The sequence below is a fragment of the Crotalus tigris genome, unplaced genomic scaffold, assembly GCF_016545835.1.
Source record: "Crotalus tigris isolate CLP2741 ecotype Arizona unplaced genomic scaffold, ASM1654583v1 scf7180000023815.240080, whole genome shotgun sequence".
Taxonomy (NCBI): domain Eukaryota; kingdom Metazoa; phylum Chordata; class Lepidosauria; order Squamata; family Viperidae; genus Crotalus; species Crotalus tigris.
Genome location: NW_024100204.1, coordinates 31,586 through 56,965, shown reverse-complemented (window position 1 = coordinate 56,965; position 25,380 = coordinate 31,586). Strand labels below are relative to the sequence as shown.

Genomic DNA, 25,380 nt, shown 5'->3' with positions numbered 1-25,380 from the left:
TTTCAACTTCAGGATCTGGCCTTCTAAAGAGCAGTCAGGGTTGATCTCTTCTAGGACTGACCGGTTTAACGCCTTGCAGTCCAAGGGACTCGCAAGAGTCTTCTCCAGCACCATAGTTCAAAGGCCTCAATTCTTTGGCGCTCAGCCTTTCTTATGGTCCAACTTTCACAGCCATACATTGCAACTGGGAAAACCATGGCCTGGACTATACGCACTTTTGTTGGAAGGGTGATGTCTCTGCTTTTTAGTATGCTGTCTAGATTTGCCATAGCTTTCCTCCCCAGGAGCAAGCATCTTTTAATTTCTTGGCTGCAGTCCCCATCTGAGGTGATCTTGGAGCCCAGAAAAATAAAATCTGTCACTACCTCCATTTCTTCCCCATCTATTTGCCAGGAATTGAGAGGGCCGGATGCCATGATTTTGGTTTTCTTAATGTTGAGTTTAAAGCCAACTTTTGCACTCTCCTTCTTCACCCACATCAAGAGGCTCTTTAGTTCCTCTTCACTTTCTGTCATTAGCGTGGTATCATCTGCATATCTTAGGTTGTTGATATTTCTCCCGGCAATCTTAATTCCAACTTTTGTTTCATCTAGCCCTGCCTTTCTCATGATGTGCTCTGCATATAAGTTAATTAGGCAGGGCGACAGTATACAGCCTTGCCAGACTCCTTTTCCAATTTTGAACCAATCAGTGGTTCCGTGTTCGGTTCTCACTGTTGCTTCTTGACCCGCATATAGGTTTCTCAAGAGACAAATGAGATGGTCTGGTACTCCCATCTCTTTAAGAACTTGCCACAATTTGTTGTAATCCACACAATCAAAGGCTTTTGCATAGTCAATGAAGCAGAAGTAGATGTTTTTCTGGAACTCCCTAGCTTTCTCCATGATCCAGCGTATGTTGGCAATTTGATCTCTAGTTCCTCTGTCTCTTCAAAATCCTGCCTGTACTTCTGGTAGTTCTCGATCCACATACTGCTGGAGTCTAGCTTGTAGGATTTTAAGCATAACTTTACTAGCATGTGAAATGAGTGCAATGGTGCGATAATTTGAACATTCTTTGGCATTGCCTTTCTTTGGAATTGGAATGTAAACTGACCTTTTCCAATCCTGTGGCCACTGTTGAGTTTTCCAAATTTGCTGGCAAATTGAGTGTAGCACTTTTACTGCATCGTCTTTTAGGATTTTGAATAGCTCAGCTGGAACACTGTCACCTCCACTAGCTTTGTTGTTGCTCAGATTTTCTAAGGCCCATTTCACTTCACATTCTAGGATGTCTGGTTCGAGGTCAGTGACCATCTCATTGTGGTTATTTGGGACGTTAAGCTCATTCTTATATAGTTCTTCTGTGTAGTTTTGCCATCTCTTCTTAATCTCTTCTGCCTCTGTTAGGTCCCTGCCATTTTGGTCCTTTATCATGCCCATCTTTGCATGAAACGTTCCCTTCATATCTCCAATTTTCTTGAAGAGATCTCTGGTCCTCCCTATTCTGTTGTTTTCTTCTATTTCTTTGCACTGTTCATTTAAGAAGGCATTCTTATCTCTTCTAGTTATTCTCTGGAATTCTGCATTCAATTGGGTGTATCTTTCTCTTTCTCCTTTGCCTTTCGCTTCCATTCTTTCCTCAGCTATTTGCAAAGCTTCCTCAGAAAGCCATTTTGCTTTCTTGCATTTCTTTTTCTTTGGGATGGTTTTAGTTGCTACCTCTTGTACAATGTTGCGAACTTCCATCCATAGTTCTTCAGGCACTCTGTCTATCAGATCTAATTTCTTAAATCTATTTGTCACCTCTACTGTATATTCATTAGGAATATGATTTAGTTCATACCTAAGTGGCCTAGTGCTTTTCCCTACTTTTTTTAATTTAAGCCTAAATTTTGCAACGAGAAGCTCATGATCTGAGCCACAGTCAGTTCCTGGTCTTGTTTTTACTGACTGTATAGAGCTTCTCCATCTTTGGCTGCAGAGCACATAGTCAATTTGATTTCTATGTTGACCATCAGGTGATGTCCATGTGTAGAGCCGTCTCTTGGGTTGTTGGAAAAGAGTGTTTGTTATGACCATGGTATTCTCTTGACAAAATTCTATCAGCCTGTGCCCTGCTTCATTTTGTACTCCAAGGCCAAACTTGCCTGTTATTCCAGTTATCTTTTGGCTTCCTACCTTAGCATTCCAATCCCTCATGATGATAAGGACATCATTTTTTGGTGTTAATTCTATAAGGTGCTGTAGGGCTTCATAGAACCGGTCAATTTCATCCTCTTCAGCACCAGTGGTTGGGGAATAGATTTGGATTATTGTGATATTGAATGGTTTGCCTTGGATTCGAATTGAGATCATTCTGTCATTTTGGGGATTGTATCCCAGTATTGCTTTTCCTATTCTTTTATTGACTATGAAGGCTACTCCATTTCTTCTGAGGGATTCTTGCCCACAGTAGTATACCTGATGGTCATCTGAGTTAAATTCACCCATTCCTGTCCATTTTAGTTCGCTGCTTCCTAAGATGTCGATGTTCAGTCTTGTCATCTCTTTTTTGACTACGTCTAGCTTGCCTTGATTCATGGATCTTAAATTCCAGGTTCCTATGGAGAAAAAATCTTTACAGCATCGGACTTTCCTTTCACCACCAGATATATCCACAGCTGAGCATCCTTTCGGCTTTGGCCCAGTCGCTTCATTCTTTCTGGCGCTACTAGTACGAGCCCTCTGCTCTTCCCCAGTAGTATATTGGACACCTTCCGACCTGAGGGGCTCATCTTCCAGCGTCATATCTTTTTTCCTTTTAGTACTGTCCATGGGGTTTTCATGGCAAAGATACTGGAGTGGTTTGCCATTTCCTTCTCCAGTGGATCACATTTTGTCAGAACTCTCTGCTGTGACCTGTCCGTCTTGGGTGGTCCTGCACGGCATAGCTTATAGCTTCATTGAGTTACACAAGCCCCTTCGCCATGACAAGGCAGTAATCCATAAAGGGGGTGATTATAATAGGATAGATGATATCCAAAAAGATTACATAAGCGATAAAACTAACAAGAATAAAAGAAATATACTATCAAAAACATTTTTAGATTGATAGATGAATTAAATTTGATAGATATGTGGAGAACCCTGCATCCAAAAGAAAATAAATATACATTTTACTCCAACCCCCATGCATCTTGGTCTAGAATTGATATGCTGTGGATGAATAAGGAATTAGCTACAGAAATAGAAAAGATTGAGATCTCCCCAAATACATGGGCAGATCATAACCCTCTTGAGATAAAATGGAGAGGTCAACGGGAGAAATTCAAAAAATGGACACTAAACCCCCAAATCTTAAAAGAAAAGGAATATATTGAAAGGATAACAAAGGAATTGACATTATTTTTTTAAAAGAAAATAAAAAACAACACACTTCATTAACAAACTTATGGGATACTATGAAAGCTTATATAAGGGGAATAACAATAGCTTATATGGCAAAGGAAAATAAGGAAAAATGGAAGCATTTTTAATATTTTAATATTTTAAAGGAAGAAATTGGAAAATTGGAGAATCAACTTCAGACAAAACCAGGAGATGAATTAGCTAAAGAAACTTTGACACTTGACAGATATAAATTAAATATACTAGAACAAGCAGAGATTGCAAGAAATTTAAAATTTTTCAAACAATTTTTTTTTGAACATGCCAATAAGACTGGAAGATGGTTGGCTTATAAATTGAAGAAGGAAAAAGAAGGACGGATTATCCAACAATTATATGATGAGATGGCGACCCTACAAAATAACAAAGAAGAGAAAAAGAAAATTGTACAAAACTATTATGTGAACTTTTATGAACAAAATGAAATAGCAATGGATAAAATTGATAATTATTTGTTGGAAGAAGGGATCATACCACTAGAAGAGGGGAAAAGGGCAATGCTAAACAGAGAAATAACGTTAGAAGAATTGAGAGGGGCAATTTTAAGACTTAAGAATAACAAGATACCAGGACTGGATGGCCTCCCAGGGGAAATTTATAGAAAAGTGAGATTATAGAACCAATATTGGTGGAAATATGTAATGAAGTTCGACATGAAGCGAAAGTACAGGAATCGTGGAGGGAGGCATGTATCACCTTAATCTCGAAAGAAGGTACAGATAAAAATCAAATCAGTAATTACAGACCAATAACCCTCTTAAATGCAAACTACAAAATATTTATGAACATAATAGCAGACAGGCTGAAAAGAGTGTTGAATGAGATAATACACCCAGATCAAAATGGCTTCCTTCCAAATAGACAAATAAGAGATAATACAAGAATAATAGTAGACATATTGGAGTATTATGAAGCCCATCCTGAGAAACAAGCGGCCTTTGTTTTTCTGGATGCTCAAAAGGCCTTTGATAAATCTAAATTGGCAATTCATGATTAGGCAAATTAGACTTATGGAACTGGGAAGTAAATTTGAAAATAAGATAGTGGCAATATATAAGAAGCAGAAGGCTAGGGTAATAGTAAATGAGGATACCACCAACACATTTCAAATAATCAAGGGGGTACATCAGGGATGCCCACTGTCACCACTTCTCTTTATCCTAACATTAGAAATACTTTTAAATAGAATTAGAGCAAACCGAGAAATAAAGGGAATGAAAATTAAAAGAGAAGAGTACAAAGCACAGGCATTCGCGGACGATATGGTATTTATCATTAAAGAACCTTTGGAATCCGGTCCCATTCCAATATGAGAAATAGAAAAATATGGGGAAATATCTGGCTTAAAATTAACAAAAGGAAAACCAAAATGATAGTTAAAAACTTAACAACAAATCAGAAAAAAGAATTAGAAAAGGAAATGGATTTACAAATTGTCAAAAAAATTAAATATTTAGGGATATGGTTGACTGCGAGATGTTATTTCAGACAATTCCCATATCATTAGATAAGAAATTTTTTAGAGAACTTAATAAAATTACTACAAAATATGTTTGGTTAGGAAAAAAGGCGAGGATGTCTCTCCAAGACAACAGAAGTAGAAGTGGCTTTGGACTTCCGGTGTGGGAACTCTATTACAAAGCAACAACTCTGGTCTGGATAAGAGATTGGGTTAACTTAAAGAAAAGAAGAATCTTAACACTGGAAGGGCACGATTTACAGAAGGGGTGGCATGCCTTCATGTGGGATAAAGGAAATAGGATACACTCATATTTCTATAGACATAAAATAAGAGATGCACTGTTACAAACCTGAGAGGATATAAGAAAAAAATACTATAGGAAAATTCCTGGTTGGCTATCTACCATGGAGGCAATGATCCACCCTAACACATTGGATATAAGCAAAATGCCCAGATACTTGGAAATTTTAGATAAACAGGGGAAGCTTAAAAGTAGTCAGTTATTAAAAGAACAGGGAATAACTATTGATTAGTGGCCATATTTACAACTGCAATCTAGATACAAGAAAGATGTGGAAGAGTATGGAATTGACACGGAACTAAAACAATTAGACAAACTATTGATAGGCCCTGAAAGAAAATTAATATCCAAAATATATAATTATTTATTAGAATTGGATAGAGTAGAGGAGATAGTGAAAGAACCAATGATTGCATGGGCAAAAAACATAGGGCACAATATAGAATTAGAAGATTGGGAAAAAATTTGGAACAAAAATTACAAAATAACAAAATGCACTGCATATAAGGAAAATAAATATAAAATGTTATACCGTTGGCACCTAGCCCCTGCAAGATTGGCGAAAATGTATCCGAATCAAAGCCCAAAATATTGGAAATGTAACTATCGTCAAGGTACTTTCTTTCATGCTTGGTGGCTGTGTCCTGAAGTGAAAAAATATTGGACTAAGATACAAGGGTGGCTACAAGAGCTAACAAAATGTCAAATAGAATTAAACCTGGAAACATTTCTCCTGGGAATACTTAAAAAGAAATTTGATAGGAAAATAAGATACCTGATTCCACATATATTAACTGTGGCAAAAATTGTGTCTGCACAGTACTGGAAGGAATGCAATATACTACCAGAGGGATTGATCATTTAGAAAATATATGAATGTGCCGAAATGGACAAACTCTCGCTAGAATTAAAAGAAAAAGTGATTCGGAATTTTACGCGGTTTGGGAAAAATGGTATACTTGGATAGACAATAGAAACAAAAATTGGAAATATACATAAGGCTATTGTGGGTTAGATATTGAATGTATATAGTGTATATATTGTATAGAATGTTGATCCGAAGTATGTAAAAATGACACAGTCTGCTGAATATGTACTAGAGCTGTATAAAGGAAAATGATAATAACAATTATTATTTTAAAAAAAAACCTTTTGGCTAGAACCTCCACACCTCTCTATCTTCTCTCCAGAATCCTCTCTTAGCATATCATCATTTTAGGGCTCTCCGCTTTTGGCAAAACTCATATCTGTCCCTCCTTTTCCCATGAGTACTATGATGTATTGTTCATTCTCAGTTTTTTACAACACAATCCTCAGCAATATAATCTGTGTGTCTACATGGACGAATCAGTAAACAGCTATAGCAAGAAACAAGATCATCACATAACCTAACTCAGAGGAAAAACTATTCTATTTTTATTGATTTTTGGAAAATATATGATGAATTGAATTAAATAGCTTTTAACAGGCATGACTATGGAGTAAACGTTGGTTGTTGAAAGTAATAAGAGCAATATATGATGGAGCTTAAATGTCAGGAATGTTTAGGGAATGCTCCAATATTGAGCTGGAAGTAGTACAGGAATGTGTGATGTCCCCTTGGTTGTTTAATGTATTTATGGATAAATGTATAAAGAATGCTGGTGATGTCAGGAGAGGTGCATTGACTGGGAACGCAAATTATATCTAGTTTTCTGTGCAGAGGATGCCATGCTCTTCCTTGAGAATACAAATAAGGTGATTGCAAGATAAAGAGTATGATGTTGACTGAAGATGGGGAAATGGATGGAGAAATTTTAAGATGTGAAAATGCTGATAGAAGGGTAGTGGGTGTTATGTAGTCTTTCTGATGAATGAATGTGTGGCAAAAGAAGTCAAAATGGCTTTTCCCCCTGCAAAGCTTTTTCCAGTGTTTATAATTGCCTTTTTTTCTTGCTGTTGACAGCAAATAATAATTGTAGCAAATTAAGTGATTTGAAGAAAAAAAATTAAAGGAAAAAGCAGGCATTATATATGCAAATATCTCTTGGCAGAATACAGTGCTCAAACCGATAGATGTTGCTCTCCATGTCTGTGCCAGTTTATCAAGGGTGTTTCAGAAAAATGAACTGTTTTGCTGGAAATGAAGGTCTTTATTTGAAACTGGAAGAAAAAGTGGATGGTATTGTTGTAGTTGCAGGCACATAGTAATAGTGATATTACTAACATCTATAATTACCCAGATCAAGATTCTTGTATTATCATCTTAATCAGAAATGTACCACATGCCTCTCATTTCATAATCCGCCTGGCTGCAAAACTAATCTGACAATGATGGCAGCTGTGTTTCTTTCAGACGCTTGAAGCAGTTTCATCAATGCTGTTGTGGCCATAAACATATTAGTACCTTTAAAAAAAATCCATACATTGCTTCATGAAATAAAAAGAGATGAAAAAGCATATACAGTGAAGATGGCACTGTCTTTGGAGGTGTGGTGCAAACTACCCATCCTGTTTTACAATAGCAGCTACTACCAGTATCATTACATGACTACAGCCAGTTAAAACCCATTTAGGACAGAATCCTATTGCATTCTGAAGTCATAATGGATTAAAAGGAAGGATTACAAATCATTTGCTCTTTCAATGCAACAAGGCTTAAAACAAGATGAAGGTGGAAATGGGAAGGGGCATAAAAGGGATTGTTTACTTATTAATAACAGTAGGAGTTCTAAGATAAGACAGAGTCTCCAGGAAGAAGTCGATATGGCAGGAGTGACTTGCTTTGGATACTACTACAATTCTCTTTGAAGGATTCAATTCATCTCTCAAAAAGGAAAAATAAAAGCCTATTTCATTCTTCTGTCAGAAGAAAATGATTGAAGGAGGATTGGAACTGTCACTGTTTTTTTCTCAGCAATGACTATAGGCTGCAACATGTTTGAACTGATGTTTCATGGTTGATTCATATGCTGTATAATAAGCTATGGAAACAGTTTAAAAACCAATAGCAGCTCAATGTCCAGAGTTAATAGCACTGATAAGCCAATGATTTCTAGTACTTTTAGATTATAAAGCCTGCCAAGGGCAAATACATCAGGCATGGCTCCAAAATGGGCTTATAGTGCTAAGACATGCTGCATCAAACATATTTATAATACTGCTGTGAGGGTATTAAACTGAGAAATATTGAGCATTCTTCAGGCTTTTCAGGAAAATTAATGGCCCACTTGCTCTACATAATGGTTTGCATCAACTTCAAAATAACTGTAGGTTGAATAATTCCTTTCAAAAGAAAACAGGCAACTCTATTTTCTACCTTAAATGGCTTGGTTCTCAAATAGTAGAATGGTTTTGTATGAGTATTAACTAATGGTTACACCCTGTCTTTGCTGAACAAACTTACTATTCCTATAGAAATTAGTATACTAAACCTATTCCTTTGCAAATAGTTGCTTCAAAAGATTTTTGGTAGCATGTAAATTTCCTTGTATTTATGTATCAATGGAATATATGTAATGTTGTGATTTTTTCTAGATTGTAGGAACAATTAGAATAAGGGGGCATCTACCATCCAGCATAAAAAAAAATAAAAATATGGTACAAAAAGTCAAATCTGTTCCTCAGCACTCATCTCTTTAACATGGAAATGGACAGCTCCATGCTTTTGCTGGACAGCTCCTTGTGTCCAATACTGTACTGGCTTTTATACTGATTCCCCCCTTTTTCCCTTTTAGTTCTGTCTAGTGGCCCATCTTCATGAGGGCCAACAGATGCCAACAGAATAGGAAAAAAGGAATAGCCTTCTGTGCTGCTGATTTTTCTCATAATTTCTTTTTAGTCCCATTTTGCTGTATCCACTCATACACAGCACACACTCTTATCATTATTAAGGCAGCATGAAAAGGACTTTCTGTAAACAACACTGTGAGAAAAGAAAGGTTTGCTTATGCCCAGTTCAGAGACAGACAACATACCGTACATACTCTTCTGACCTGTGCATACTCATCACATTCTTCCCTTTTAGTTTAACTAACTTCAGGCAGAGTGCAGACAAGGAGTAAGACATAGTAAGGCAAAGAAATTAAAGGCATAGGAAAAGAAAAAGGAAGCAGAACTAAAATCATGACCATTTGTCAATTTATAAGGTGCCCTTTTGTTGTTTAAACTAATCTCCTCTCTTGTTTTTCAGGCTGTCATCATCTAGCACAGTGCTTCTCAACGTTTGTGTGACGGCGACCCCTGTCACACAAACGTGCCGCGCATGCACGGCGGCGCCCCCATGCACGGCAGTGCCCCCACGCGCCGCGCGGCGCCGCACACCTGCGTGGCGGCGCCCCCATGCGCGGCGCGCATGTGCGGTGGTGCCCCCGAGGGGGAAAAATGGTGGATCGCCTTGTTTGGCGACCCCCGAGAAATGGTCGATCGACCCTAAATGGGGTCGCGACCCATAGGTTGAGAGCCGCTGATCTAGCAAGTCTGTCTTGGTCTTCCCCTCCTCTCCATTAACTCATTCTTCCTTTCTATATTTGTTTTGTAAGTTGATCCTCTTTTACTCAGTATGATTCAACCTCCTCAACATACTTCTTTCATATCAGTTACCCACTTTTGTGTTTAATCCACATTCATCACTCATTCGGTTTTGATCCTATTTCTTCCTGTTTTACTATACACACTTCTGAAGTAACTCATTCAATTTAATTTCATTTTTCTCCTGCCTCCTTTGTCTGTTTGTAGAGAAGTAATGGAATTTTCCAAATTAATGCAGTCTTCACACATTTATTTAAAAAGTCATATACCTATTGATTTTTTATTTCTCCAGTTACAGAATTTACCTTTGCAATTTTATCATTTTTCAACATTCCCATAGCATTTATGACTTTTTCACCATTTTATTTCTTGGATATTATTCCACTCTTCAGAATATCAGTTTCATACCCTTATCTCCCTGCCCCTTCCGCCAAATATTTCTTTCAATTCTTCGCTCAGTTCAGGCTTGTGCCAAACCAGAAAGCCTATAACCTGGTTATTCTGTAATTTTACCACATAAAATAAAATATGAAAAGAACAGCTAAACATGTTAGGTGCTCTATCTATCAATGATTTGCAAAAAAAAAAAAAGGTATTTATCTTTCTTTTAAAATTTCAGTTTCAATGTTTGGAAAAATGAGTAGGCTTACAGTATCATACCAGTTTTTTGCAAGTTCTCCTTTAAAATGTAGAGTCAGGCTGAATGTATATTAGGTTTTTGTAAAATTGCTGCTGCTTTTCCATTTGCATATCTACTTTGATTTGGTCATAATCCATTATTTTGTGAACCCATTAAAAACTGTGGCATCTGTCCAAGAGTGAAGGGTTGCTTGAATTAATATCTTTGCTCAAGTACCTGTTTCATGTTGTCATTCCCTCCTTTTGGTTTGTTTGCTTTTAACACCAAACCAATAACTCTTCATTATTTTTTCTTTTGAAGTAACTGAAGCTTTTTGGGTTTGTTTATAGAATTCTTTACAATTTACTTTTTAAAAGATTTGTATATTTATTTACAAAAAGATTCCACTTATTTATTCTCTTAAAAATTATTAGTCACACAAACTTTTCCTATTACTGCTTTCTTAATGAAATATGATTAACTGTGGGATTTTTTTAAACCTGGGATTAGAAGCAAGCAAATTGGTCAGTCCATGCAATTGCAACACCTCTTGATTTGGTGCTTACAGGTTTCTTAAAATGGGAAGAAATTGGACCATCTTTTACTTCAGCTCAAGTAAAAGTGAGAGAAAGAGAAGATGAATAGGCCATCTTCTCTTTTGAGGACAAAAAAATGCCGGTTGGCTGTTATGCATCTCCTTTCTTGTTGCCATTCAGGAAGGAATACATTCAAGTACTACAAACTCTCCCTATATGTCAGAGTTAAGACTCCTCCATAGGTGACTTTAAAATGTATTCAAAACAGCATTTGGTGTTTGGCTCATAGACCAATGGACATGATGCTGCAGAAGATTTATCAGAGATTTTTGAAAGGTTACACTCCCAGCAAAAAATTCCTGGGTGTGCAGCTAACGAGTAGGCTGGCTTGGTCACTCAACAGCGAGACACTGGTGAAAATGCCTTGCATTTTCTGCATCGCATGAGAAAAGCACATTTTCCTTCTCCTATCCTTACCACTTTCTACAGAGGGACGATCAAAAGCATCCTGTCATACAGCATCACAGTCTGGTTTGGAAGCATCACTGCTTCAGACAGGAAGGCGGTGCAGAGAGTGGTAAGTCAAAAAGATCATTGGCAGTTCCTTCCTTCCCGTCCAGGACATAGCACAGAAGCATTGCTTGAGCAGGGTCCATAAGATTATCTGGGATACTACACATCCTCTTCACGACCTGTTTTCCTCCTCTGGGAGGAGGCTTCATGGTATCTGAAGCAGAACATCCAGATTCAGCCATAGTTTCATTCCATACAGCATTAACCTTGTGAACTCTCAAGCTTCCTCCTTCCATTATATGTTCAAGATGGACAATATTTAATATTTATTTGTTATGTATATGTAGGGGTGTGGGTCTATACATATGTTGTATATAGTATGTTTAGGTGTGTGTCATATATGTGTTTCACTTTGAGAGCAGGCAACTAGATTTCATTTTTGATGTGTGCCGTTGTGCCCACAGTAAAAAAAATGACAATAAAGGTTATCTTATCTTATCTTATCTTATCTTATCTTATCTTATCTTATCTTATCTGTATTGTTCTCATTTTTGTTTTAGGAGCTCAGTAGTGGAATGCATAGTTTCAAATGATTATTAACTTATTATTTGGAATACCTTAGGAGATCACTTGCCGATAGTATCTAAGCCAGAACATGTGACAAAATACTTTGTAAATACATCTCTCTGGGTCTGGCAGTAAAAAAAATCCAAGAATAATTGCACTGTGGCCAAATACTGTTCTTGCTATAACTTTCTTTGATTATGAAAGCAACATCATTCCTTCTTTGTTTTTCGTGTTCTATGTAGCAAACAGTATGATCTTCTAACTGAAAATGTCTGAATTCCAATTTGGTTTCAATTTTCTGATGCCCAAGATAGCAATAGCATTTAGATTTATATACTGCTTCACAGTGCTTTACAGCCCTTTCTAAGCCGTTTAGAGAATCAACTTATTTCCTCCAATAATCTATGTCCTCATTTTACTGATCTCAGAAGGATGGAAGACTGAGTCAACCTTGAGCCGGTCAGGACTGACCTCCTGGCAGTGAGCAGAGACAGCCTGCAATACTGCCTTCTAACCACTGCACCATCATAACTCTTAAGATGTGTGATTGTGTCCTGTCAATTGGAGTGATTTACCATTGTCATCTCCTTTGCAATATGAAATTATATCTTTAACATCGTTATTATAGTGATCATTCCTCTCTAGCATCTTTCTACATTGCTGCTGTCTAATATAGGTTTGTTTTACCTGGGCAGCTGGGATGATCTTCTTGCTTTTTGTGACCCTGGATGAAAGTATATATTGTTGGCATATTCTCCCAGAGTTCTCCACTCATCCCTTCCAGGAACACCCTCTCCCACCCACTCCCACCCCTGTGGATTGTGATGAAAGCACAGCAGGAACTTGGGTGAGTGGGTACCCAATATGCAATAGCTATTTTGTCCTTGTCTTGTGACTCAGAACTAGCCATCTGGTCAAAGGGGACTTTTGGCAGCCCACTTTATTTCTTTGCAGTTTCCACTTATTATTTATTGTGACTAAGCCAGAGGCTTCAGCTTTGATACTCTTCCAGTTCTTGAGCACTGCTCTCAGTAGGGCTTTAAATTAAGAATTGAATTAAATTTAAGTAAAAAATTCTTGAATTTAAGTTAAGAATGCACCTCCTTCTGCTATCACTCCGCAAAAATTCTCCATAGTTACTCTTTGTCCGTCATAGAGAGAATGATAGTCTTCCAATTAAATTAACACACAAGAACTGGAAGAACTGTCATTCTGATCTCCTGGAGTCTAGGGAAACTGCTACAGCTTGCCAAAGTCAGCAACTCCAATTTCTCTCAGAAAATATTTACTCTCCCAAAATTAGTAAATATTTTTAAACATTCTTAATTTTCACCTGGCATAAAAAAAGAGTGATTCAGTTTCTGTAATGGGCTTGAGAATAAATAACCTTGGGAGACAGGAGGAAGAACTATTTGAATACTGCTTTTGAATTTGTATGTGTCATTGGTGTACACCCATTTTGTGCATTTTCAGTTCCCAGTGGTGTTGTGCTCACAGGCATGAATTATAGATTAAGACAGGTGATGTACTAGGTCTGGTTAACTTAATTTTGGATACTGCCTATGGCCCAGATAGCTTGCTTTAGCATCTATGGACCTGACCCAGAATGTAAATTTTGGCTCTGTTTTAAGCTCATCACAGATAGTGCTTGCTTAACACATATTTCTTCAGCAGCCATTTGTAGTTATGAATAAGTGATGAATAAGGAGTCCTCACAACATGTCCTCAATAGCTGCAACTGTTACAATACCTCTGTGATCATGTGGTCACAATGTGAGTCCTCAGCAACTGGTTTGCAATTACAACATTGCAGCATCATGCAGTCATATGATTGCCATTTGTGACCTTCACTGCCAAAATTCAACAACCAAAGGGGATTGGATGCTAAAACATATAAAGAAAGGTTGCTAGAATTGGGTATGTCTAGTTTAATGAAACAAAGGACTAGGGGTGACATAATAGCAGTGTTCTAATATCTAAGGGGCTGCCACTAAGAAGACAGGGGGCCAACCTATTCTCCAAAGCACCTGAAGGCAGGACAAGAAGCAATGGATGGAAACTAACCAAAGAGAGAAGCAATCTAGGACTAAGGAGAAATTTCCTGACAGTTAGAACAATTAACCAGTGGAACAACCTGCCTCCAGAAGTTGTGAATGCTCCTACACTGGAAGTTTTTAAGAAGAGATATTTTCCCTCAGATCCTGAAATGTGAGTTTAACAGTACAGAGAAAGGAAAAGGCTTGCCTTTTGGTTTTCCTATCAGATCCTCCTTAGGAAGAAGACCTCCATATTTTTAAACTCAGGATTTGCAGGACATATATGTGTGTCCAGACAGCTAGTTGGAAGACAGTTGGCTTTACATGGTGATTGCATTGGTTGCTAGCATTCTTTTTAGAAGATATTAAGAGAAATGAAAAATCTTATAAATACTGTATAAAGTATGTAAGAAGTCACTCATCTCACTTGAACGCCCCCTCCTTTCCCAAAAGCCATGATAATAATTTAATCTGGTTTGGCACTAAGCTATTTCCTAACCTTTTGTATAGATTTAATTCTGTTCCATTACAGTATTTTAAGAACAAATAGTTTAGTTATCCAGTTGCTAGCTAAAGTTGTTGAGGTTTTTTAATTGCTGGTGCAAACATAAAGAAAGAAGTTATATGAGATAACACATTAAATGCTCAGGAGAACTGTTATGTGGCTGAAATTTTGATTGGTATTTAATGTAATTGACCATACATCTTCCTCTTGCTGTTTATAGTCTACTTGGGATTGTCTTCCAAATTCATGTTAATTACTTCATTCCCCCCTTTCAAACAAAATTTACAGACATAAACAAACACACACATTTTGCTAGAAAGGTGACCTTGCTCTCACAAACAGCATGCTGACAATTAATTTTAATGTAACACTGTTGCGTATGCCTTACATAACTTCCAGGACAAAAAGATGATAGGATTAAAGGAAAAAAATAGATGAGAATAATTGAGAATAAGCAACAAATAGTTGGCTTGCAAAATATTTTTGAAGAAATACAAACATTATAATTATCTGAGATAAAAGCTGGTGAACTCAGTCTGAGCATGCCTGATAATAATCCAAGTCCTTTCATGTCTACTTAGTTCAGAAACATTCTGTAATACATGTCTGGCTAATCTACTTACAAATTTCATATGCTGACACTATAGAGGAGCCTACTTCTAGCCTGCTAGCTTCTCTTTCAGGATTCTCAGCTGATGTAGTCAACAACAACCATGTTGATTGGGAGGTTTTGGATTCCCCATCTGGCACATTTGAAAGAGCAGCAAGTTAGGAGATGATCTACTGAAGTATTGCAACTTTTACTGTTGTGTAACTAGTGTGTGATGTGACTTATTGTGTATTACTGTAAGAATGAAAAAAGGGTAGCTTCTCAGATTCATTGTCCTATGCCAGCACTTTTTTTTCATTATGAAAGAAAAAATTCTGCTATTAGAGAGGGATGCATATGAGTTAGGAAAGTCAGGAAAGACAGGAAAGATGATCCTAAATAGAAATCCAGCTTTTGCTTTCCTCTTCTTTTAAGTACTGAGCCAGAAATATTTCTGCCTCACAACTCTTTGCCAGATTTTGATTTCTCTTAATTGCTTTGCTCTTGTGGGGATTAGACTCATTGGGATTTATTGGAGATATATAAAAGATAGGTGTGTGTGTGTGTGTGTGTGTGTGTGTGTGTGTGTGTGTGTTAAATTTGGATTCCTAACAAAGAGTTAAAGGGAGACTGGTATAGCTATTTCGAGCTACTTAGCTCTCATCAGCCAGCCATACCCTTCCGAGATTTGAACCTGGGCTGCTTGCATGTTAGGCAGCTGTGTTGACATCTAGGCCACAGGCTCTTTCTCACTTTGTCAGCTGTATCAGGGAGGGAAGAGACCAGCTGACAAAGTGAGAAAGAGCCTGTGGCCTAGAGGTCAACACAGCTGCCTAACATGCAAGCAGCCCCGGCTCGAAACTCAGAAGGGTATGACTGGCTGATGAGAGCTAAGTAGCTCGAAATAGTTATACCAGTCTCCCTTTAACTCTTTGTTAGCAATCCAAATTTAACATAAAAATGATTGTCGCAGTAGTGACTACTGCCTGGGGATAGCCCTAGCTTGAGCTTTTTTAGAATGCAAGACATGACATAATGGTCTGAAGGCTAGAAAAAACTTCTGCACAATAAGAGCAATTCAGCTTTGGAACTAATTGCTCAGAGAGCTGTTGTGCCATTTTTTTTCACTGAATATGTAGAAGCAGAGCCTAACAACCATGCTCCTGAGGTGCTATATTTTTTTTTGAAACAAATTTTATTGGTTTTTTAATTCTTAAAACAAAGTGCTCAAGACACACCGTGGTGCTGGGGTAATCAAACATTCAAAAATAAAACCATATATGAATAACTCAAAACAATACATCAAATATTCCCTCTCTATTTCCCTCAAATAACTTAATATATTTAAGATAATCCATTTCTAATTTAAATTTCTATTAATCCTAAACCTGTTTTGGAGCTTTATGAATTTACAATTACCATAGTCAAATTTAACTTTAAATAAACACATTGTCAATTCAGGTGTCCCTTCCATGTATATTCTAGTTCCTTAATTTTATCATAAGTCTTGTTTATTTCTTCTTCCACTAATATCTCCTAATTAAAATAAAATATTAATCTATCCTATACATATCTAATCCATCCATCAATCAATATCTTTAAGATAAGATAATATCAAACCTTTAATCATTTCAGTCCATTGGACGAGATTCAAATTTCATCCAGTTAATTATCATACCTAATAACATCCATATTATCAAACAAAAACATCAACTTATTAAATTAACATTAAATTAATTAAGTCAATCCAAATCTAAAACCTCTTCAATTTTCTTCATTCCACTACGTAATAGTTTTCATACAAATAAACCTATTATTCCAAAAAATACATTCTTAATCTATTTAATATATATATTCTAATAATCACCCATTTTTCTCTTAGTCCTAACCCAAAATCTTAATCCTTAAATCAATCCATAGTTCTACAGTGCCTTTGATCCATTACATATAATTTTAAATTTCTCTTTTCAGTCTTATTCTGGCCTTCTTTTTGTGCCAGACAGGTTTCCATAACAAAGCTTCCCTTTCAGCCGATAGATCTCTCTTTGTTGCTTGTAATATCATTTGAGACAATAAAAAGCATCCTGACCTCTGCATTGGACATCTATTTCTCTTATCCTTAAAGCCTCATTGCTTTAAAGGTTCAAATCTCAGTCTTTGATTTTTCTGATCCTCGAAGATATAGATTAGATGCTTGTAAGATAAAATAAATTCCTCTTTAATCTCAATTGATTCCTCTTCTAATATGTTTTGGTTTGTAGAATGATCAGATGTAGTCTGAAAATCAGTTTGAAGGTTTGGAGTAGAGTTTCTGGCTCTTAATTCTTTAGTAATCTCTTTCATTGTAGCGTATATTTCTTCAGTAGTCTCATAAATCTTTTCCAATATAAGTTTACTGTTTAATTGTGAATAAGGTTTCTCCATTTTAATAGTAATTGAAGAGAGTCCCTTTTTTCTTTTAGTGGAGGCTGTAATTAATAAAAGTTAGGGAATATCTACCCCCACAATTCCCACAGCTGCATCAGCTTATCTTTTCTCTTCAAGAATAGTTTGAAGGTCAAGTCCTTCTCATCTCCAAACAATAATCAGCAGTTGCAATGTTAACTTTTTGCCACTAAATGTCTTCAGTAGATTAAAAAATCTTTTCCGGACACCATTTTTCCCCCTTTTTTCTGTCTTTTAAAGCAAAAAGTGGAAAAAGAAATAATCTTCCAGTATAAAATAGTAGTACAGCTCAGAAAAGAGTTTTTTCTGTATCCCAAAGTAAATGAGAATAAAGTGTAGTCTTTAAACTTTTTTGTTCTATCCTTTTGTTCAACGCCTTTCTTCCCACGCATACAAAAGCTGCTTTTTCAAGACAGGGAAATAATTCCAACAAAGCTTTTACAGGCAATAAAAAAACAAAATAGGGTGAAGAGAGGATTAGAAGGGGTCTCACCCGGATCATCCACGGTGGGTCTATTACACTTAGATGTAATTTTGACTTTCGGCTGGTGCAGCAGGGTAATCGGCCGTCTTGCAGGACAATCTTTGCTCCGTCGGCCCTAAGGAGATAGCTGGAGCCACGAGAGAAGCTGCTGCCCTCCTGCAGTCACAAGCAAGCCTTCTCGGTGGTCGCCCCTCCAGGGCAACATTCGACCCACTAGGGGGTCTACCAGCAATGAAAACCCGGCAAGAGTGGAGATGAGTGTCCAGACACAACCGGCGTCGCCGGGTACTGGAACTGGAAGTCCCTGAGGTGCTATATTTTGAATTGCTTCATTGAGTAGGGGTTGGACTTGATCTAAATGTCCCCTTTGCCACATTATTCTGTTGCTCTGTCATCTTGCCCATATGGTTCCCTTGTTTCTTCAAATCTCCTTTACTTTTGTGGAGCAAAATGCTAGTTGCTGGTGGATTAGACAGAGAGCAGAAAGCACCGAGCTTGTGGGAGCACTGAATTGAAGGTATGGCATGTAGTCTCATTGTTGCAGACATGATGTGAAATTTCCAGATTCACCTTGTCATTGTTAGGTCTGTGGGTTGATCTACCCCAATCTGCTAGCCCCAAATATTGAATGTCTCAGGAAGTCAGCATCATACAAATTACTATGTCTTAACAATATATTGTGACTATATTTTACTTAAATCATTTTAATAAAATAATTACATTCATTACTCTGTCATTGTACCCCATTCTAATTTAAAATATCTGGTGATAATTTTTTTGATTTTTTTTTGATCTTCATAAGTCTCTTTATATTTTAAGAGCTGAACAACAGTGCTTAAAATAGGACACATTGATTTAGATGGCCAGCTTTTTAAAGATCAGAATGCTTGGACTCATTTATATACTCACTGTTATAGCACTGAATTCCAAATAATTACTTCAATTTGATAAAGAAAGAATTCTTGTCATTAATTTTTAATAAAGATCAAAGGGATTTTCCTAGTCTTAAATAAGCCACACCCACAATGATATACAGCTAATCCTCAATCTATGACCACAATTGAACCCAAAATTTATGTTACTAAGTGAGATATTTGTTAAATTAGTTTTGCCCCATTTTACAACCTCTCTTGCTATAGTTGTTAAGTGAATCGCTGTAGTTGTTAAGCTATTAAGATGGTTGTTAAGTGATTCTGGCTTTTCCATTGACTTTGCTTGTCAGTCACATGATCCAGGGATACTGCAACCATCATAAATGAGTCTGTTGACAGGTGACTGAATTTTGATCATGTGACCCATGGGGATGCTGCAACAGTCATAAGTGTGAAAAATGGTTATGTCACTTTTTTAAATTGCTGTTACAACTTTGAACGGTCACTAAACAAACTGTTGTAAATCAAGAACTATCTTTAATAATAGTGCCAGTTGAAAGGAAAAATCTGCTTGAAGAAAAAGCTTCTGAGTTCATATTTGCTATAGTACAGCGGTTCTCAACCTATGGGTCGCGACCCCATTTGGGGTCGATCGACCATTTTTCGGGGGTCGCCAAAGGTGGCGATCCGCCATTTTCCACGGCGCCATGCATGCGCGCCACGCATGGGGTGGCGCCGCGCATGTGCGCCGCGCCTGGGGGCGCCGCCGCGCACATGCGCTGCGGGTGGGGCTGTCGCGCGTGCGCGTCGTGCATGGGGGCGCCGCCACGCATGCATGCCGTGCATGGGGGCCCCGCCCCCATGCGCGCGGCGCCACGCATGCGCAGAATGTTTGTGTGACGGGGGTCGCCGTCACACAAACATTGAGAAGCACTGCTATAGTATATGAATATGATGCTGTTCCTGTTTATCTTTCTTTGTGATTCACACAGATTATTATGTCATATAGGTTCATTATTCTGCTTGTTTGGTCACTCGAGTTTTTTTATTGTGACTGATAGGAAGTATGTGCACTTTGATAGTTTTGTAGGCTGCAAATTACATGTTTATGGCCCACTGAGAAGGTGAACCAAAGACAATTCTGCTACTAGCTTTAAATACACAGGAATATTCTGAATGTGTTGAAAAGAAATTTATAGAGTTTTAAGAAGAGAGAATAGTTTCACAAGATACTAATAGCACTTTTCCCTTTGTAAGAAGATAAAAGAATTTTTAAAAGCCACATTTTAATCTGGTTAGAATGTACACAACATTATGTATTCCCAAATCTGTTCCACAGTGGAACTTGCTCCTACTGCAGATTTCTGCATCTTCTAAAACACTGAACTTCAGGAGGAGGAGAGAATAACTGAAAATCAAGCAGGCACAGTTTGCTGAAGTCCTTTGGCAAAGATCCACAGATATATATTTTTATTTCTCATTAGCTGAAGAGGAAGATTCACAGCAGCAGTCAAGCTTTCCACTTCCCAGATGAGCCAAGCATGATTCCAGCTTCATTCTTCTTGTAGTCGACATGAATTATTGGCTGTTCGTGTAATCACCACTGTGGTTCCATCAGTGCCTGTACTGCAGATAATTTGACAGCTACTAATGGCTATCTTTATCAGGTACTTTAAATAGGCAACTTGTTAAAATGGGGAAAGACTTCATATTCCTCCTGTTCTCAGCAGTTGTAGAAAATGATGTATGAGACAAGGATAACTCAATATCTTTATGAGTAAACAGAAGCAGCTGTTTTGCTCTGAGCAATAAGTCACTCATGGTTTATAGTAATAAAATAATAGTTCATTGGGAAATGGAATGACAGCCCAAATCAACTATATTGGCAGCAAACAGCTACAGTTTGCCATTAAAAAAACTTGGTGCACATCGAAGTATGCAACTGTGCCTACGTGTGTTAAGCCAAGAGCGAGGAAGTGTCATCAACAAAATTAGTTCTTTTCCTCCATATCACTTTCAGAATGCTATTGTGCCAAATCAGAGCAATTCAGTCCTTGCAATGCTTTTTTAAATGAATTCTTTAGTCCAATATTTAAAAATATTTGCATTTTCTTGGCTATAAGCAATAGATGATTTGATCAGTTGATAAAAGTTATGCAGCTGATCTTTGCCTGGCACTAAGCCCCACTGAGCTTTGTGAGATTTACTTCTGAATAGATATCCATAAATTTGTGCCAGGAAAGCTATTAACATCAGGCCCTGTTGCTGATATATGTCATCACCAGGTAATGAGTTTCCAAGGAGTGTAAACCGTCCTCCCAATTGTGTTTTGTCACACTACATGTGCTAATTAGTTCACCCCTGCAAGAATGCCTCTGTTACAATCCCACAATTACTTTGTGGTGAGCCATTGGAAAGAATAAAGCATCACTGCCTGAACCTTTTCCTATTCTCCACCCCGAACTCATTGTTTACTTCCAAGAGCAACTTTCCAGAGAAGTTGCAAAAGCTTTTTAAATGACTTTAGTCATTTTACAAGAGGTGCCTGTATATATTCATCGGGAAGCCTCCTTTCAAAGGCTTTTGCACAGCTTTGATCTTCCCATTTCCAAATTTTAATTCATTGAGAATGTTGCTTTTTCCATTTGCATACCTCCATCCACCTTCCAGCTTACTTTGCTTTCCATTGCCCGTAAAGTCATTTCAGTATAATTTTTCCCACATTGTGATATCTTCAAAGTTTTTGCAAATGATATTTTTCATCCAACTACTATTGTTTAGCTCTGTGGGAGATATTCAGCTTTGGGTCTTTAAATACTAGATTATCATATTTAGCAGCTCTGATTAGAATAGAAATCATATTTCATGTTTCATTGACAACAGACTTTATGGGCACGATGCATAATGCTCCCAAACAATATTGATACAATCTGTTTTCAGTTATTACTTTACTTGTTCATAATACATCGAGATATTCCTCAGCAAAACTCAATTCATTTCTGTTTTGATAGCATTAGCCGCAGGCAACTATGATAACACAGCTATGCTGTAATTTAAATGAACATAGCAAATAAAAGGATATGGGATAGGAAGAACTGATAAGAATGGAAAGAGATTATTGAGCCTTTTATATCTTTTCTACATGCCAGAGCCATCTCTCTGTCCATAGCTCTTCAGTATTTCAGAAAGAAAAGAAAAGGGACTTTGCAGTTAGAAGAAGAATAAGAACAAAGAAAAACTTCAAACACATCCAGTTTGCCCTTTGATCAGGTGTTCAGAGAATATGAAAATATTGTGTATATTTAAATTTTTACTAGCAGTTTCCACAGCCTGAAAAATTTGCTGAACCCCTGATCTCATGTACTGTGCTATCTCCTTAGTGTGAAAATATGTATTGTCAAAATAAAATGTATTTATTATTTTAATAATTTAGCTTGTTATTTTTACTTGGTTATAAGCTGACTAGAATTGCCTCTTGGTGACGTGAAAAGCATAAAAATTTAATAAATAATAAGTAAATAAACAAAATGTTGAAACTGGCTATACAATAGGCAATTCGTCTGTAGCTAAGGGAGAAGCAGCTTCCCAACAATTCTATTTTCAATTGTGTTACACATGAAGGTTTTCTAAAATTTTCACTGTGGTAATAGTGGATTATGTGATGAAATTGGAATCAAGACACCTGAATTTAGAGTCTTACTCAGCTACAAAATTCACTTGAAGTAGTCACACATCAGACTAGGCTACAGGTCATTTAAGCCAGGACTCCTCCCACTTTTCATCTGATTGACTCTTTCATGAAGTTTCAGATTGTTTATTGATTATATTAATATAATTTAATTAATATAATTTAATAATTGGTGCTTTAACTAATAATACTAGAGAATAGTAATAATAGACATAATTATTGTGGAAAAGAAAAAAGTCTGGTTCATTGATATTGCAATACCAGGTGATGCACAAATTGAAGAGGAACAGCTAGAAAAAAATAACAAAATATTGTGATTTCCAAATTGAAGTTGAGCGATTATGGAGGAAGAAATCAATGGTTGGGCCAATAATAAAAGGAGCCCTTGGAGCAATACCCAAAGGGCTGCGTAGATACATAGAAATTTTGAACTTATTAGATCTGAATAGTCTGACTTTGCAAAAAAAAACACCTTACTTGGAACTGCCTATATACTCGGACCTTATCTTAACAGCTCTTAGGTCCTTGGTTAGGACTTGAACTGTTAAGTTTTTCCCAGTCCCAGACTGTGAATTGAATTGAAGATTAACCAGTAATAGAGATAATTCAAGGCTGTTCTCACTGGTGGCTGACCATCCAACTCTGGATAACACTGTCTCTACTCCAGCCACCTCACCTTCAGGACTAGGAAGTGGTGTGGAACTCTACAGAAACCCCAAAAGGTTAATTTACCCCAACTGACCTTCCAACATTTATCAACTCCCTTTTGATCCTCATTCTTTGATTGACCCCTTGGATAGCCCCATCAGTCCTGGGGCTACTATATTGACTACTTTGGAGAATCCTGATTTATATATATATATTGTATAGCTGGATTTGTGAAGTGCAGTGATCGGTTTCTCATAGTATTCTTAAGCCTCTATCAAGAAAATCTACTAATCGGATTCATATATTCCTGAATTTCTTGGGAGAAAAATGAAGTGCCAGAAGATAGATGAATGAATTATAAGTGCTGAGATAACTATAAGCACGACTACAAGCTATTAGAGTCTCTTCTGTGTGGATTCAGTTTTTAACAATTCCAACTGTATTATCAGTTTGTGCTAAGTTTGTATATATGCTAATATGTGTGAACCTAGATAGTGTAATTTGCAAACTATGATTTACAGATTAGTATCAACCAAATGAAATTAAGCAAACCATGGTTCAGCATCTTATGTGAATACAGCTTGTATGTGTCGTAGTTGCCACTATAATCAGACCTATTACAGGCTGAATGAATTAAAAATCAGCAAAAAAATATTGTGCAGCAGAATGAAACAGCATCACAATATATTTTTATGATGACAGTCCAGAGAATAGGGCAACTAATAGTATATGTTCATATGACTTGGAGTTACTTTTATTATAAATAGCATATTATTCCCGTGATCCTCACAATAGCCCCATAAAACTTTTGTTCTTGTATTTCAGATATGAAATTGAGAGTGAACGAAAATGCTTTCCTCAAAATACAGATAATTGAATTCTGTTGCATTTATAGCTGAAGTACTTTCTGAATTAAAGGATTCCACATTCTCTTAAGTGTTATGCTTAGTAACTCCATGTATGCTACACAGCAGATCATTTCAAAACAGTTCATAATAAACTGGGCATGCTCAAAAACACTGATAGGTTTTGACTAATACATGACTGAAGTAATTTTCTGGATTGTGACCTGCTTTATTGGCCTTATATAGAAAAATGAAAAAATGTTCAAGTAGATAGTTTATGCCGTATCTTTGCGCTGAACTAGCAAATGCTTTCTAAACAGCCTGGTTTTGGTAACAGCTTTATCTGTGGGTTCTTAGAAGATTGGTGGATGGATCACACTTCACTTACCACTCTGAAAACATTGTATTAGCGTAGATATCACCATACATAATTACATTTTTTGACAACTCTGAAAACTATCCATTTCCTCAGCATATTTAAAAATATGCTTTATTTAAAAATAAAGAAATATAACTCCAAGAATAATTTCTTTAGTTCCAGTTCTTTTAAAATTATTGGTTGTACTTACATTTTTAAAGAAACTGAAGTGCCACTTGATGGTTCATAAAGAGGGACCCCTTCTCTTAAGTTTCTCAATGTCTTAACAAAACTAGAAGTGGCACGGAGACGTAATAATTTATGGCTTCAAATAGGATAGCACTACAGAGGTCTGTCATTTTTATTGAAGAAAGTATTATGCAGGCTTGTGACTGTGATAGTTCAATATCTACAATGTATTCCTGATTCCATATATGTTGATAGTGTTGGAAGTCAGCACCCACCCACCCTCCTAGAGAAGGAAATACTCAGGGGAATATTAAAAAAGGCAGAATAGTATATTTCCCCAAAGGAATAATGGAGAAAAATCTTAGGCAGAAACCAGCCCCCAGTCTCCTTCCTTCAAGCAGGCCAGCTTTTAAGAAATGGAGATTTGGGGCCATTATTCGTAAGCAAAATGCCTTCAGCCACTGCCACAGAGAAGGTTTGAACTGATGGGATTAGAAAAACAAAGACTCCCAAGGACAGGAACATGACCATTAGGACATAATAGGATTAACCCACCACCATTAGAATACCAAAAGGGCACACTCAAGCTCAGGTCAAAATACAAAGCCCAAAGAAGGTATAAAAGCCCACCTATCCCAGCTCCATTTTGTCAGCTGTCCCAGAACCACATGCTGTTGGTTCTGTTCTTCAATAAATAGAACCTTCTTTCCAAACAGCCTCCATTTTATTTATTCCTGGCTTGGATTGGACCTGAAGATTTTTCTTTCAACAATAGATAGCTCAGCCTTCCCTGACCTATTCACCTGG

General features: G+C 37.0%; 1 protein-coding gene across 8 annotated transcripts in view; it reads left to right on the top strand.

Annotated features, from left to right (window-relative positions):
* Positions 1-25,380, top strand: part of LOC120298223 (ras-GEF domain-containing family member 1C-like) — a 93,119-nt gene that overhangs the window by 37,143 nt on the left and 30,596 nt on the right. For 4 of the 8 annotated variants that reach the window (XM_039321704.1, XM_039321700.1, XM_039321703.1 and 1 more), the window contains one exon: positions 20,330-20,512. The exons of the other annotated variants lie outside the window; for them this stretch is intronic. The gene's annotated coding sequence lies outside the window, so the exon portion shown is untranslated. The remainder of the gene's footprint in view (positions 1-20,329; positions 20,513-25,380) is intronic. 8 annotated transcript variants of the gene reach the window in all.